The sequence below is a fragment of the Ceratotherium simum genome, chromosome 9 (assembly GCF_057802395.1).
Source record: "Ceratotherium simum simum isolate JZ-2026a chromosome 9, ASM5780239v1, whole genome shotgun sequence".
Lineage (NCBI taxonomy): Eukaryota > Metazoa > Chordata > Mammalia > Perissodactyla > Rhinocerotidae > Ceratotherium > Ceratotherium simum.
In genome coordinates this window covers 35,601,530-35,619,279 of record NC_141908.1, presented here as the reverse complement: position 1 = coordinate 35,619,279, position 17,750 = coordinate 35,601,530, and the positions used below count along the sequence as shown (strand labels likewise).

Below are 17,750 nucleotides of genomic sequence, written 5' to 3'. Positions count from 1 at the left end.
GCCTTAACTTCTTTCTTTAAAAAACAGCTTTACTGAGATATAATTCACAGACTATTCAATTCATCCATTTAAAGTGTACAACACAATGACTTGTAGCGTACTCACAGAATTGTGCATCCATCACCACAATCAATTTTAGAACACTTTTATAACCTCAAAAGAAAACAGCTCCCCTTTGCTTTAACCCCTTCATCTTCCCATTGCCCCTAGCCCTAGGTAATTACTAATCTAATTTCTGTCTCTATAGATTTTTCCATTCTGCACATTTCATATAAATGGAATCATACAATATTGGGTTCTTTGTAACTGTCTCCTTCACTTAGCCTAATGTTTTCAAGACTTACCCATGTCATAGCATATACCAGTACTTCATTTCTTTTTCTTGCCAAATAATATTCCACTGTATGGACATACCAAATTTTATTTATCCATTTATCAGTTGGTCCACATTTGGGTTGTTTCCACTTTCTGGTTATTATGAATAATGCAGCTATGAACATTCATGTACAAGTTTTTGTATGGACATATGTATTCACGTCTCCTGAGTACATACCTAGGACTGGGATCACTCTATCATGCTATTCCTTATCTTCTTAAATGCACTACCATAATAATCTATTCTCCACACAGAAGGCAGATTGATCCTGTTAACATTTTTAATTTAATCAGACCTCTTCTCTATTCTGCTCATTATTGACCAATGGCTTTCTATCACATTTAAAATAAATTACAAATCCTTATTTTGACCTATAACACTCAACCAAATCTGGACCTTGACTGCCTTTCAGACCTCATCTTCTATCTCTCTCTCCTTTACTCAACACATTCCAGAATCGTCATGCTTAAAGTTCCCTCTGTAATACTATTGCCCTAAATAACCCAGTGGCATACCCCTTCACCCTTTATACAGGTCGCTGCTCATATATTCCCAGAGAGTTGTTTTCTGGACCAACTTATCTAAAATACTGCCCTTCCACTATCTATGCCATATACTTACATAGTTTATTCAGGGTACACAACACTAGTACATGTTAATTTATTTATTATCTACTTCCCTTATGAAATGAAAACTTCCCCCTAATGAAAACTGAAAACATTAAACATTCGTTTGGTTGAGCCATGCGTGAATAGCCACACTAAACTGAAAATAAAGGCAAACTTGTTCACTGGCATAAAGGTGTTCACTCCCTTCATGCCCTCTGACACCTCCAGTCCTCTCTATCCCAACCTTGGCTGCTTTAAGAAAAAAAAGATGATTAAGGGTGAGGTTGAGGTGTCTTGTCACCAGAGTGCACAGAAGGCCATATGTACCTGTATAGGTATTGTTCAGAAGTTAAGAGGAAATAGTGGGATTGGGCTCCCACATATAGCTGTTTGAGTACGGCTCTATTTGGTACAGGTACGAAGTCACCATCCTACTCAGTCTCAGGTTACAGTGTTGATGTTCCAGTCCAATCAGCCACCTCTGGCCACACCACTGTGGCCCATGAAACTAAATTGGGTCATGTATTTGATTTCCAGGCCGTCTAATCTGACAACGGTGTGACTTTTGTCTCAAAGGCCATTCAACAATGGAATGAAAGTATTAGATAGATTTTCCATACTCCCTGCCATTCAAAGTTTTTTGCTGAATATTGAAATGACTTCCTTAAAAACTGACTGAAAAAGATATCTGATCAACCTTCTAATCACCTCCTATTCCACCCACCTGAGCAAGGCAGCTGGCTCACTAAATTTGGCCTTCTGCCAAAAAAGTTAATCTTCTCTTGACCACCTACTGAGTAATGATCAGGATGAAACAGGTGGGGAATTACATAAAACAATTTTGAAAATATGGGATTCTACCCTGTCCATGGTGCATTTTTATTTCTCCTAACAACAACTCCTAGCCAGCCAGAATGGTACCTCCAGGTGACAGCACAGCTGAAAGGGTGTCTAGAGTATTTGAACTTTATTCTGACTCAGCCTCCTGGATTCTCTTGTTGGATTGACACGGTCCTAGACCATGAGGATAGTAAGCTCTTGGTTGTGTACACTGGTAACTGAATACCCCTAAAATGGCCCATGTGGGCCAACATAGGAGGTATCTGTAATTTTTGTAAAAATGTCTTTGTCCCATTCATGTTTAACTCTTCCATATGAAAGGTCTGGGTCAGAGTAACAGATTATTGAAAAAAAGAAGTGAAGTTATATTTATTGAGCTGGGACACACCAAATTTCACGGCTATGGAGGGAGAGCAACAATCCTGACACTTGGGGAAGAAACAGATTGTATCCCAAGAGGTGGAGGGAAGCAGCAGGTCAATTCATGTTCTCTTTGTCACCTAGATCCAGCATCAGAGCCTGGCAAAATAATCACATGGCCTGCCTGAGTGAAGCGGCTTCTGTGGCTGGCAATTTGACTGTTGTTTCATTTGCCACCTAAACTTGATAGTCTCTGAGGAGTAGAATTGATTTACAATCTTCAGTAGGTTTGAATTTTAATATAAGCTTATATTACTTTCAGAATAAAACTATTACCTTAATTATAAAAGTAAAGTATTTCTTTCATTTATCCTACAGATACAATTGAGTTATCTATACAGATGCCAACACTGTGCTAGGCACTAAAGATAAAACAGATAGAAACAGACAATCCTTGTCTTTTTACTTAGGATCCAGTAGGGAAGATGGACAAGATCATTGGAGTAGGGATAAGAAAGTAGGTAAGGGAAACGTTTAGAGTGATTCTAAGATGTGAACTCCTATTAACAGATAGTTATTACATATAACTATTAATGCTGAGACGAGGCAGCAACAAACAATTATCAGGCATAGAGAGATTGAAAGAAGCTTCATAGAGGATGTTTATAAGGCTGATGCCAAGGCAGTTTGTTACACACTGGTCTTTTTAGTCACGCTTGGATATTGAGATATTCATTCCACGAAGATGCTCTGAATGTCAAAGCCTAAAATATATGTTAACGAGACTTTATAAGCAATAGATAATCATTAAAACATAATGAAATTAAGTCTTCATAAAGAAAGCTTATAAAAAGCAACATACGACCCTCAAAAAGATAATGAAATTAAGTTGTTTTAAAAACTGTATTTAGGGGCTGGCCCCGTGGCCTAGTGGTTAAGTTCAGCACACTCCTCTCCAGTAGCCTGGGTTCAGTTCCTGGGTGCAGACCTACACCACTCGTTGGAGGCCACGCTGTGGCAGCGACCCACATACAAAATAAAGGAAGACTGGCACAGATGTTAGCTCAGGGCAAATCTTCCTCAAGCAAAAAGAGGAAGATTGGCAACAGATATTAGCTCAGCATGATCTTCCTCAGCAAAAAAAAAAAACAAAACTGTATTTATCAACCTAAAAATTGCTCATAGTTTATTTGTTTTAGGTATTTAATGACCACACAGTATTCATCTTATAATATGACATACCAGTGGTTTAAGCTTGTTCATTAATAGTTACCAAGAGGGGAAACAGAAACCCAAAGTGTTCAACTGGATATAAAACCTAGAGATTTAACACAACAGTAGAGCATTTAAACAGTTCCCAGTGACATCTACCAGTGAACTGGCCATCTTCTGCCATAAATCATATGATTAAAAAGAAAATAAATGTTTCCACTGAGACATCCAACCATTAGAAAATCTTAACCTCAGCTTCCTAGCTGGCCTTAAGGCTTCTGAATTCTTCATGACAAAAGATGTAAGGAATGAATTACAAGTGTTCCTTCTTTGAAACGTGTAAGGTATTGTGGCTATTTCTTGTCTAGGCTTTCTTTCCAAAACAGAAGCATTTATTTGTAGAAGATAATGCAGAATAATATTAACTTATTTTGTAAAATTATATCAGAGTCACTCTGCTCCAGCTGGCAATTAGTGGGAGAGAAAAAGAAGGCGAAGCAGAGTCAAAGAAAAGCCCAGAACCCTACGGCACAAAAGGACCCCAGCAACACAAAGGAGAGGATACTGAAGGGACTTGGCCACGGAAAACTCTACAAGAAAAATGGATTACAGTTCCTCTCTGAAATGCTATCTTAAAATTGCACGAATGTAAATAAAATTTTATTTGCCTGCTTGAATATTTTAAGTTAGTGAATTTTTTTTACCATAATTGATATAGGAGAGAAATGCATGCCTTTCTTAAAAATAGCTTAAAAAAGTATTAACAAGGGCCAGCTTGGTGGCACAGTGGTTAAGTTCACACACTGCTTCAGCGGCCCAGGGTTCGTGGGTTGGGATCCCAGGTGCGGATGTACACACCACTTATCAAGCCACGCTGTGGCAGTGTCCCACATTCAAAACAGAGGAGGATAGGCACAGATGTTAGCTCAGGAACAACCTTCCTCAAGCAAAAAGAGGAGGATTGGTAATGGACGTTAGCTCAGGGCCCATCTTCCTCAACAACAAAAAAAAAAGTATTAGGTGAAATATTCAACTTCCTCCACTCCAAAAAAAACCCCACCTGATTAGAGCTACTATATACCTTCTTCTTAGTTTGATTTACAGCTTCAAGTTATTTTTTTCCTGCAACCTTCCTGGTGAAGTTATTAATCATAAATTAAGTGCCTTAAAAGACAGGCAATTAGAAGAAAGAAGTAAATAAAGAATTAAAAAACAGAATATTGAATAATTAGTCCCCAATTAATTAACAGTAAAGTAAAATTATTATATCCCCAAAGAATTAAAATTCATAAAGCAAACTTGTCATATGAAATTGTTAAAGACTATAATTTATTAATCAATACAAAGCAATCTAATATAATGGAGTATATAATCCAATCATAGAAAACACAGAAATATTATAAAGTAAGGAAATTGGCCAAAAATGCATGAGAAAGGAAAAGATATAATGCCTCCTTACAAGATTTAAAAGTTGAGCATAGATTACCACTATATGTATAAGCACATGAACAGGCAACCCAAAAACAAGGCAACGTTTTTCCTATCATCTGAAAAAAACTGCTACTTAGTTTAATTAGGGATTATGTTAATTAAAGAACTAAAAATTAAAATTAAATACCGTTTTTGACAAAATCATATTTTAGCAAAGGTGGGATGAAATGGGTTCTTTTTAATTTTGTGGGTGGAAATATAAACTGGTAAAAACTTTTTTGGAGAGAAATGTGGTTTATTAAAAATAAATGTGGTTTTTACCTACTTAAAAATAATCATATATTTTGAACTAATAATTTATCTACTAGAAAACTCTCTTTTAAAAACCCTATATTAAAGAAAAGGCTTTATGCACCGAGATGTTATGACAGAATTATTTACTAAAAAGAGTTCAAAATAGATATATAGCTAATTGCCAGTATATTATGCAGTTATTAAAAACACAAAATTTTAGGGGCCAGCCTGGTGGCATAGTGGTTAAGTTCGCATGCTCTGTTTCAGCAGCCCAGGGTTCCAGGTTTGGATTCCGGGCACGGACCTACACACAGCTTATCAAGCCATGCTGTGGCAGGCATTCCACATATAAAGTAGAGGAAGACGGGCACGGATGTTAGCCCAGGGCCAATCTTCCTCAGCAAAAAGAGGAGGATTGGCAACAGATGTTAGCTCAGGGCTAATCTTCCTCACCAAAAAAAAAAAAAAAAAAAACTTATGAAATTTTGTAATAACATGAGAATAGCTTATATGATAAAATAAAATTAAACAAATCAAGATACTCATTCATGCACTATACTCACAATGATTTTTTTACCTTATTCATATTAAAGTACAGGAAAGAATAGGTGGGAATATGTTGATTTTTTTTTATTCCTCTTACTATTTTTGTTAATGTCCAAATTATCCAGAAAAAGTATATATTATCTGAATTATGAGGAAATGTATGTTTTACTTTCAAGTAAACAAAACCACCAATGATGGTGATAAAGAATAAAATTCTGAGTGATATTTATGCATGTGGGTACAGGAACACACACAGTTATGATGAAATATAACAGAGAGTAACAGACCCAAAAGACTGTCAAAAGTTATTCAAAAGTTGTACAAAACAGAGTAATAGAGAAAGAAAAGGAGGGCAGCACCTCCCATTAAAATAAAGCCTGATTTAAGTATTCTATTTCCAAATTTCTCTCTTTTACTACTCTCCAGTATTACCAAATCTACGTGACTTGGGAAAGATAAAAGTTTGCTCCACATGTCAAATTCTATTAAAACTCCACATTCTTTTCGAGAAAGTGGCTAACTTTCCAAGCCTGGAGTCTCACCCAACACTCAGGAGCTATCTTATTCTGGTTGCATTTGTGGCCTTTCTTCCAAAGAAATACCCTCTTAAAACCAGCACGACCAGTATTTAAAAACAATCATTGAAATTGGGGAAGACTACTCACTTCTAATCACTAATGACTAATCTAAAACTTCTTATCACTCTTACAACAGAAACAACACAAATGAGTTTTATATTCCACTTACGTAAGGAAATTTTAATGTATTGAAGACATACCTACTCAGACCCCAAAACATTCTTCCCTTCCCTATGATTTAGATTACAATGGCATGCTACTTGAAGTACCTGAGAACTACAGCGATTGTTGCTATAGAAAAACATGTTCTCCTATCAATGGTGTACTGTAATTTGAAAAAATCATTATTGCGTTAATGACAAAAATGATTAGATTCAAAAATCAAATTACCTTGAGCAAAAAAATCCTCCTGTTAAAAGCAAGCACCCTAGTATTTGTCTTTATTCAGAGACAAAAAAAAGAAACCAGATGTAGTATACAACTAATATAATCTATCTTATAGTCTGTTTTTAAATATCCAATCTAAAATTACTATTTTAAATGACCTTAATTATCATTTTAAAGAAATAATTAAATAATATTATGTCTCTGGGTCACCAAAAAATATGTCTATTTATCACTTTGTTGTGCCAGTCTATGCCAATGAAATCAACTTCCGGAAACAAATTTTCTTTCAGTATTGTTCACCAGAAATTAGCTATGGGGAATATGGTGGGGGGCTGGGGAGCTGGGGAGCTGTAGCAGGTGGGAGAGAAGCAATTATCATCCTACTCAACTTTACCTCAACTGTTAGATTTCCTTTCTAGAAATGAGATTTTTATAGTTTATATTATAGCAGTGAGAAACAATGAGCTATTAATAGATGGTTTTTCTTATTACAGTTTATTTTTGAGTCAAGGTTCAAATTCTAAAAGCAAACAGCTCATAAATTTTGTGCAAAGGTTTTACGGCTTTATAGCTCAAACAGCAAAAGTATAAAGCTTCAAGATCAATAACATCTGTTTAGTCCAAAGAAAAGCTCCACTATATACGCGGCTGAATGGTTATAATATATTCTTTTGATTTTGATAAGCATAGTAAATACATTCTAACCACTGATTGACATCTGAACAAATCAGTAGGTGTGCTCCATTGCAAAATCTCTTATCTATTTATTTCTGTGGAATGAAACAGTGTTCAAACTGAGAAAGAAAATGCTGGTATGATTCCTCTTCTGCAAAAAAACATAATCAGTATAAAAATTCTCAGATTTCCCACATCCATTCGGCTCCACCCCAACAGAACAGCAATCAAGGTTTTATTTTTCTTTGTGCTTCAAATTTCTGGCAGATATGTACAAAGACAGCAGTCTGAATCAATGAAACCTATTAACTGATGCATAGGATTTTTTTCTTTATGCCATTTTTAATTCCTAGTTATTCCCACTCCTCTCATTTTATTAAGTTATATTTCTCTTTGATCATATTTAAATTATGTTTCTCTTCATCATATTTCCTATATTCCTTTTTTATTCACCTCATTTCCTCTCCATATTCTTCTCTTTTTTCAATTATAAAAATCACCTAACCTGGATTGTTCATTTCAATTTGCAACTGGCTCTGCAGGATATACTTGTCAGTTCTTTTTTCACATGTCAATTGTTTTTCCCATTCTTTCCCCAACTTTCCTATATTTTCTTCCTCTTCTACAGGGGAAACACCATATCTCTTGGCCATCCCAATATTTCTCCATAATCTCCACCTGCCATTTTACAGAAGCTCCTTTTCTCTTACCTAAAGCCTGGATGCATATTCTAAGTTCTTTCTTCATTCCAACCCAAACCAAAATGATAGTTGATGACACCTAAGAAAGATTGTGCTTGTAGTCCTGTGCCAGTATTAAGACACTGAAGACATTAAATAACAGCAAAAATATCAGAACAATGAATGTTTGTATCAAAGAGCCAAAAATATAGAAAGTGTTTCTTTTTTCCCTAAAAAGTCAGCAATATGTACACTGTTAGGGGTGACAGACAGACTTGGATTCAAGTGCCACCTCTGCCACCTTTTGATTTGGAGATACTGGGGAGGTTAATTTGTCCAGCTAACTCCAGTTGTTCCCATGTTTATAAAATGGCAATAAGATCTTTTTGCCGCTTACAGGGTCATGGTAAAGATCATGTACATAAGATGAAAATCAGAGGACCTGGCACATAGTAACTAAATCAGTACACGTTAGCCACTGCTGTTATTGCGATCAATATGATGGTGAGAAAACCATTTGTTAATACAACTCAGAAAGAGAAAAGCATTTAAGATTCATACAAATATAAGCTATTTATTTCACTTATTGGCAAATTAAAGTACCTAAATGCTCCTAGCCCTATGCTAGATGCTTGGGACACCTCACTTCACAGAGCTTATAATATAAGTAGTTCCAGAAGGCAGGTGAATACAGGAATTGAATTTCAGGAGAGGTAAAGATGAGGGAGTCAGTAAACCAATGTTAATTAAAGCCATGAAAATTGGTCAAATTTGTTCAGTGAGAGTGTGAGTGTGAGAAAAAAAAGAGAACGCCACAAAGACTCTTATAGAGTACCAACTTGAAAGAAAGATAAGCCCACAAATGAGACTGGGCAAGGGCTATGACAGAAAGAGAAAAACCAGAGAGTACAGTGTTATAGATTCCAACAGAAAGAATATTTAAAAATAGAGGGCGTGATCAGTGGTACAAAATCATGCTAAGATATCAAAGAAGTATATTCCATATATAGTCCCAGGACTAACTTTAGTGATCTTAGAAAGAGCAGTTTCAGACAAGCAGAAAAAGCAAGCCTCGGCGTGCTGAGGTGTGAATGGAGGATGTAGATTTGAGACAGAAAATATAGACAGGTCTCGGAAACGTTTAGCTGTGAGTAGAGAGAAGAGTTACTGTGTAGCTGAAAATGGACTTGGAATAAAAGGAGGATTCGTGTGCAGATGCATTTTTGTTTTTAAGGGGAAAGATACTCTTATATATTTAATGCTAATGGGAAGGAATCGGCACAGGGAGAAGGTTGAAGACACAGAAGAGAAAGAAAATATTCATTTGAATTAGGGCTCGTAGAACATGTACAGGTATAAGATCCAGAGCGTGCATGAAGCATTGGCTTATAGAGGAAGAAGCATGGGAAGGAAAGAATGAAAGGATTTATGGATAGTGGTAAATTAGCAGGAACCTCTTTGGTTCCCATCTCACAGATGCTATTTTCTCTGTGCATCATCTGTTAAGAAGGAAGAAAGAAGAGTAGTGTGGAGTTAGACAAGGACAATAGAAAAGGTTTTATACAAAACTATGGAGAATGGAAGATACCTCTCTAGAAAAATTCGTCTCAGAGTAGAGGGCTCAATTGAGGTGTCATCCCAGATGCCACCCTGTTTACTTGGTGTATATCATCTCCTCTGATGCCCGCCCAGAGGGGCTTAGGCATGCCTCCCTTTCTATTCCTTTTAACTTCTAAGAAAAGGGTTAACTCCAGGTGGTAGGTATTTTATTTTGTACTTTCCATTTCTTTTAACAAAGTAGATCAATTTCAAAATAAGACTAATTATCTTAAGCATGACTGAATCAGACTAACACTGTATGATTAAAATCTCAATGAACTCTTAGTTAACATGGTTTGAATGTGCTCAAAATGACTTGTAACAACCTCCTCTCCTAAAAATCAATGATGATGCATCTTGCTAAACCTTTGCACTCAGACCTGTAGACACAGCAAAGGAGGAAAACACAGTGAAGGAAGTAGAAACCCAAAGAATTTTGCTCTGAGCTAGCTGCATGTTACTAGAAAAAAAAATTGTTTGTGTTCATGACTAACATGGATAAATGCTCAAGCGATACTCTTTTTTTTCCTCTGTCTCTCTCTCCTCTCTCCCTCTCTTTCAATTGGACCCTTCTGTTTCCAAGATACCTTCTAGTTTGACTCTCTGCTGCTCAATTGGGTGTCTCTGATACTGACTGAGGTTGCCTGGCAACATGACCCATAGAACACTCACCAGCCTGTGTGGCAGCTCTATTTTTTGGTTTGCAGGTGGGAGATTTGGATAATATTTCAGGAGGTTTCCACACTGCAATTCTGTTTCATTTCAGTGAGTGTTTAATGAAGTTTATTACTTGCAACATTATTATTATAGTTCATCGCATTGTTCAGCATTGTTTAGAGGTTTTTATTTTCTGTCATAATTATTAATACTTCCAGAATATTTTAAAAGATTGGAATTGCCCTTCAAAATACGTCCATACCGTTTTAGAAGCTCACTATCATAAAGCCCAAATAAAAAGAATATTAAAAACCAAAAGGTTATTGATGGGGAAGAGATATAAGGAGAACTTCTTGAGGATTGGATACGTTCTATATCTTGATCTGTGCAGTAGTAATACAAGTATGTAACTATGTAAAAATCCATCAATCTGTATACGTAATATTAGTGCACTTTACACACTTTAATATACACATGGAATACTTTAAGAGTTTTAAAAGGTAGTGACGAGATGAGTAAATATACATACACATATAGAAACAGAGACTATATAAGCTCGATATATGTTAGTTTGAGATCAAAAATAATCTCTAGGTTTTTATCATAGTACACAATATCTTCTTAAAGACTGGACATTGCTATTGCATTTAATCAGTTTAACATTAGAGACTATTTTTCCATATGGCAACCAGGCTTTTACTAATAACTTGCTATTTATAGAGAAGGAGCTTTAACTGTCAGTTCAAATGGGCAAATTGAGGAGAGCAGACACCACTAACAGCCACACACTGCAAATGATTTGCTATTTGTTTCAGCCTCACTGGATCACAGGCAGAATGCCTCAGATGCAGAGAAAGATCACATCTGGAAATTTGCGTCAAGGAGACACTTCACACACAAAATCATAGACATGCCTTGCAGGTCTAGCCTCTGCAGGGTGCACTAGACCCACAACTTGCTACAACATAATGTGGACAGAAAAATAGACTGGCAAATCTAACACAAACTTTAAAGTTTTTTTCTGTCTCCATTACGTAGTTTTATTTTATTTATAAAGCTTTATCGTACAGTCTCCATACCGGAGAGTAATGGCATTTTCGGTGCTTTACCCATTGTACCCTCTAAAGAGCTTAGCATTGAACTTGTATGGTTTTCAAAAGTACTTTTACACTTTTCTTATTTCATTTGATCTTCATCGTGGCCTTAATACATATTGCCCATTTTATAAATGAGTAACCCAAGGCACAGAGAATTTAAGTGACTTGCTCAAAGTGATATACTGGGTCTAAGCCAGCAATCTTCACAACCAGAATTTGAAGCCAGTTTTCTAACACGGTGTTACGACACCATGTTGTTCAATTAATATCTATTGTTTCATTTCAGCACTGGCAAAACCTCTCAACAAAGCCAGTTTCTGTAAAAATTCAACTTTTGTTTGATTAAATAAGTCTTCATCATTTTATTTGCTGGTCTTGAGGCTATTTCTTTTGACAAGAGAATCTGTCTAAGGCAAATAAAAATGCATACAATTGTGGTGCTTAAAGCTGTCACATAGGTGGCAGAGGTCAGCTCATTCACCTAACTGATTTGTCAGCTGATGAAACTGAAGTCCAGAGGGTTATAATGACTTTCACAAGTTTCATAACTTCTAATGGTAGAATTCAAATTGGAACTCATCTGTTTCTTGGTTTGACATTACATAGAGTGTTATTACCATAAGCCTGAATTTTGAACAATATTTCAGTATAGTTCAAAGGATAAAAATGATATAGTTAAAGGATAGAAATTGAGACTCTCAATCCCATCTAAAAGATAAAGCTCTACCCAAGAGAAACAAGGTAAATTGCCTCTCTACCCTATCAATCATCATTAGGCATAAATAAACTCTGTCCTCCCTTAAATAACTGAATTTATGTTAATATAAGGTAGGTGAAATAAAACCTACCATTTATTGATCCCTTCCTACGTGATAGACCCTTTACCCATATTATCATATTCAATCCTCACCAAAATGTTCAAGATAGTTATTATCACACCTTTTTACAGCTGAGAAAGTAGAACAAGTTAGGATAAGAACCTTGCTCAAGGCCACATAACTAGTAATTTGCAGAGCCGAGACCAGAACCCAGCTCTATTTGATGATAGAACCTGTGTGTTTTAACCCACACCATCCTGCCCCAGAAGTCAGATTACCTAAATCTAGTCCCCATCTTCCAATTGGGACTGAGACTGCTAAGAGCCTACCCAATACCTATCTTCCCCTACCCTAGTAGGGACACATTCAGAGCAGTGTGTACACAGCTAAAACACTATAGGTAACAGCCTCTTTTACAACAAAGAGTAATGATGGTTAGGTGGAAAATACTGGGTAGGGTTTCCAGGGACTCTCTTCGAGGGGGGGCTAAATCAGCTGGTAGCATGCCCCTTCGCCTTGCATGCTTTTTGTCATTCTTGCTGCATAGAACACAAATATGGTGGCTGGGCTCCAGTAGTCATCTTAAACCACTGGAAAATCCTTGAGGATGAAGTCATATGGCCAAGATGGTGGGACAGAACTACATAACGAGACTAGATTCCCTAATGACCAAGGCACCGTAATTCCAGCCCCACAATGCCAATGACCAGACTTCCTTTATGCAGGAGAAAACTTGAACTCTACCTTGTTTAAACCAAAAAAAATTTGTTACACATAATCCATTAAGCCTCAATCACTCACAAAATTGTGATAGCAAGAACTCATTTTTGTGTGGAAAGACTACTAAAAATATCATTAATTCAGGAATTCTGGCTCTGGTAAATGCAGACTAGGTAATTTGAAGGAAAAAACTCATCTTGCTTTGGAAAACTTGAAAAGCTAGGTTAAAATATATATGAAAAAAATCTGCAATTTTGCTTCCACGTAGAAGATCAAAAGCCACAATAGAATATTGCTCTTATCCTAACAATGAGAAAGGGCCTGATAATCTACAAAATAATAACTTTTCTTGAGCCCATCAGAAAGCTGGGGTTGCAAGGCAAATAGATTAACTAAATTTCAAAGGGTAACAGCCCCTCTGAGGAGAGAAGGACATATGAGCCATGTCACCTTTGACAGAACATGAGTGGAATAGGTGCTCATTTTGAAAGGGGGTAAGAAGAAAACAGCTAAAATTGTACCAAATACGTGAAGGCCAGAATGGGTCAACAGAACAGTACAGACATCCTGGGATCCCCCAGACACAAAGGTATATACACTCATTCACAAGCTCTTCTTTTTCAGGTATCCACCGGCTGCTCGGCAGAAAGACTGAGGTCAGGGCAGGAGACCTGAAAGAGCACTTTGGTGTCACAAAGGCACAAAATTCTTTCTGATTCCCCAGATCCTTCTCTAATACAAAGCAAAATTTAGCCTTTTAGGACTGAAAACCCTCATACCCCCAGGACCCTGGAAAAGATCCAGAGTTACTGGAAAGAGATAGAAGCAAAAATCATCTGACCCTCCTATAGGGGCAGGTAACCCTCTTGGGTCCAGAATCTTACACTGACACAAAGCAGAGATCTGCCACCAGTGGGGGGAAGAGCAGGATACTCTCTCACCAAAGAACCCCACAGAGTCAAAGAGGAGACTGGGCACCATGGGAGGAATGGGCAGGAATGCTGAAAGGCCCAGGTACACAGGGCATGTCTAAGATTAAGACCAGAGCAAAGGAATCCAGAACCCTCTTGACCCCACCAGGCACTGCACCAAGTAACAAGCGACAGCACTCTGCCATTGGGGGAGGTACAAGAGTGCAACAAGGTGCTTCCTCTGTTAGGCAAGCATGTGGGACATGCTGAAAGGGGAGGGTAGAGAACAAACACAGAAAATCCTGGCACTCAAGGTCCCAGACTAAGCACAAGGAAGCAGCAGTTCTGCTGCTGGATCTTAAAGTCTGTGAAAAAAATCAATCCATATAAATCATCAGACTAACAAAATAAAGAAAAATCATTTGATAATCTCAAAAGATACGTAGAAAGCGTTTGATAAAATTGAAATCCCAGTTATTATTAAATATCCCAGCAAAATCAGAAAAAAAAAATTTTCTCAATCTAAAACAGTGTATGCTATTTACAAAAAACATTACAGTAAACATCATTCTTAATAGTAAAACGGTGAAAGTGTTCCTTTTGATTTGGGAATAAGAGCAGAATTTCTACTCTTCCCACTTTCATTCAGCATTGCTATGGACATTCTAGCCAATTCAATAAGATATGAAAAAGAAATAAAAGTATAAAGCTTGAAAAGTATTAAATAATATTATCCTTCATCACAGACAATATAGTTCTTTATGTAGAAAATTCTAAAGAATCTATTGAAAAATATTAGAATAAATAAGTGAGTTTACAATCTGCTGTATGCAAGGTCAATATAAGAAAAATTACATTTCTTTATTCAAGAAACAAAAAGAAAATAAAATTTTTAAAAATACATAATATATAAAAATATTAAACTGCATAAAACATCTAGGAACAAATTAACCACAACGTACAAGACTTCTATATAGAAAATCATAAAATCTAATTGAGAGAAATTAAAAAGACCTAAATATATAAAGTATATACTATGTTCACAGATTAAGAGAGTCAATATTGTAATTATGCCAATTCTTTAAAAATATACTTAATGATAGATTGAATGCAATCCCAGCTAAAATCCCAACAATCTTTTTGTCAAACTTGACAAAGTAATTCTAAAATTCATCTGAAATAAGGCAAAGTCAAGATACCTTAAATAAAAACATGGTGGGAGAACTTGTTTTAATAGATATCAAGAGTAATTAAAAAGTGACCATAGTGAATATAGTGTTGTAAGTAGTAGGAAGAGACTAACAAACCAATTAAAAAGAATAGTTGGCCCCAAATACACAGACATATATGGACATTTGATTTATGATAAAGATAGCATTCAAGAGCAGTGGGAAAGGGGAGAATTTTCAGTATAATTCTGTAACAATTGGATACCCATTTGGAAGGAAAACAGGACTTCTACTTGAAACTATTCACAAAAATCAATTCTAAGTGGAATGATCTAAACGTAAACAGGCAAAAATATGATTAAAATTAAAATTGGAAACTTTCCTCATCAAAAACTCCATTAAGAAATTGAAAAAGCAAGTCACAGAGAGGGAAAAGGTATTTGCAACATTTAATTGAAAGGGGGCTCTTAATCCAAATATAACTAACTTCTGCATATTAACAATTAAAAAAATCAACACAATAAAAAAATAGGCACTTGAAGAGGCAATTTGCAGACAATAATATCCATAAGGCAATTAAACTATATAACATAACCACATTATTCAACAGAGAAATGTAAACTATACCTTCATCAGAATGGCTAAAATTAAAAGGACTGATTATACCAAGTATTGGTAAGGATGAAACAATGGAAACTCTCATACACCACTGACTGGAGTGTAATTAGTATAACTACTTTGGAAAACTGTTTGGCAGTATCTATTAAAATTGAAAGTTTCCATACAATATAACAGAGCAATTTCATTGCTAAGTATATATCCAACAGAAATGTATGTACATGTGCAGCAAGAAACATTTAAAGGAACGTTCATAGCAGCATTATTCATAACTGCCCAAACCCAGAAACAGCCCAAATGTCTATCAACAATATAATGGACAAATACTTTATAGTATTTTTATACAATGGAATACTACATAGCAATGAAAATTAATGAACCACATAAGAACATTAAAGAAATTTAGAAATATATGTTCAGGAAAGAAAGCCAGATACAAAAGAATGTGTGTTGTATGATTATTACACATATAAATTCAAAATTAAAAAATCAAGCTAAACTAAAATTTTGTATTTAGGGATGCATGATAAAATGTTAAAACAATAATGAAAAGCTAGGAAGTGATTACTACAAAAGTCATAAAACAGTTATCTGTCAGGGAATTGATGGAAGGGGGTAATATTTGGGAGGCAGATAAAGTGGGGCTTCTGGGATGCAGAAAATGTTCTATTTCTTGATCCGTATGATGGTTACATGGGTCTTTGCTTCTAAAAATCATTGTTTTGTGCCCTTAATGCATAAAAATTCACAATAAAAAAGCTTAAAATGGCAATAATTATGTAATTTAATTTTATAAATTAAAAATTACGATATATGAGATAAAGTTCAATGAATATAACATCTATTAAGAATTTACCACGTGTTTGGAACCACTGTAAGTGCTTTATCTCACGTAACCTTTATAATATTCAGAAGACATGGTACTATTCCTATCACATTTCAAAGGTAAAGAGACTGAGGCACAGAGCACTTACACAATTGACACAGTCACATAACTAAAGACGCCTCATTTTGGGATCTGAACTCATACATCAGTACGGTTCAGGAGCCCATGCTCTTAAGCAGTACACTATGCTACTTCTCCAATATAGAAAAAGAAAGATGCTCTCTATGCTGGGTGTTAGTTTTTTCCCTTGTCATAATTATTGTTTAGTATGATAGGTAAACTAAGTCTAAAATATTGGTCTTTCATGGACCCAAGATATTAATCTTTAATTTAGCACTCTATCCTTGTTTCATTTTAAGCTCTGCGAAGGAAGGAAGACAAATCACACTAAGATGACATATTTACTATTCTAATTTATAATTGAGCAATATCATAAATTACACTGTTCCTGTTGCCCAGCACAGAAGTGAATGTATACAAGCGATTCATCATTAACCATAAGGGATATTTCTCCCTAAAGGTCAGAAGATTTTTCTCCCTACCCAAAGACTTAACTAAAGGAGGGATAATCTCTGGAAAAAAAAAATCTGTTTCTCTGACTATTGGTAACATCATTTTCCAGTTCAGTCAACCTGGAAATCTCAGTTATTTTTTAGAGGACTGATGTACAGTAGTTAACTCCAGAGACTCTGGAACTTGACCAAATGGGCTCAAGTATCAGCCCTGTTATTTTCTAGTTATTTGACTTGGAACAACTTACTTAGCTAAATTCTGCCTCAGTTTTCTCTCGTGCAAAATGAGGATGACATTAGTGTCTACCTCTCAGGGTTGTTTGAAGGTTAAATTAAATAATAAATTTAAAACAGAGCCTAATACATAGTAAATGCCACATAAGTGTTAAGGATTATTATTACTCCCCGACGCTATTTCCTTCAACATCTCACCTGCATCTGTTCTTTCCTCTCTATTACCACTGCTACGAACTCAGGCCTTGCCCTCATCCCTTCAGTCTTACGCTGCTACATTTTCCTACAAATTGTTCTCCTTGTCTACAAGTCTTCCAACTGGAATCTACTGTAAAGACAACACCAGACTAATATTCAAATAAATTTTTTGTTCACGGGATTGGCCCTCACAAAACATTCTCTTTGTTTTTTTAATTGCCTACCAATTAAATTCAAATTTATTACTCTGATTATTAGTATTACCTACAACCTAGCTCCAGCCTTATTTCCCAGTGTTATCTGTTTTTAAACCAACACAAGAAACTTATTCTGTTGTCAAACTA

The 17,750-nt window shown here is 35.8% G+C and overlaps 1 protein-coding gene across 10 annotated transcripts in view; it reads right to left on the bottom strand.

The window, feature by feature from the left end:
- The window catches only part of GALNT13 (polypeptide N-acetylgalactosaminyltransferase 13), a 919,989-nt gene that overhangs the window by 421,894 nt on the left and 480,345 nt on the right, over positions 1-17,750 (bottom strand). The gene's annotated exons all lie outside the window — the stretch shown is intronic.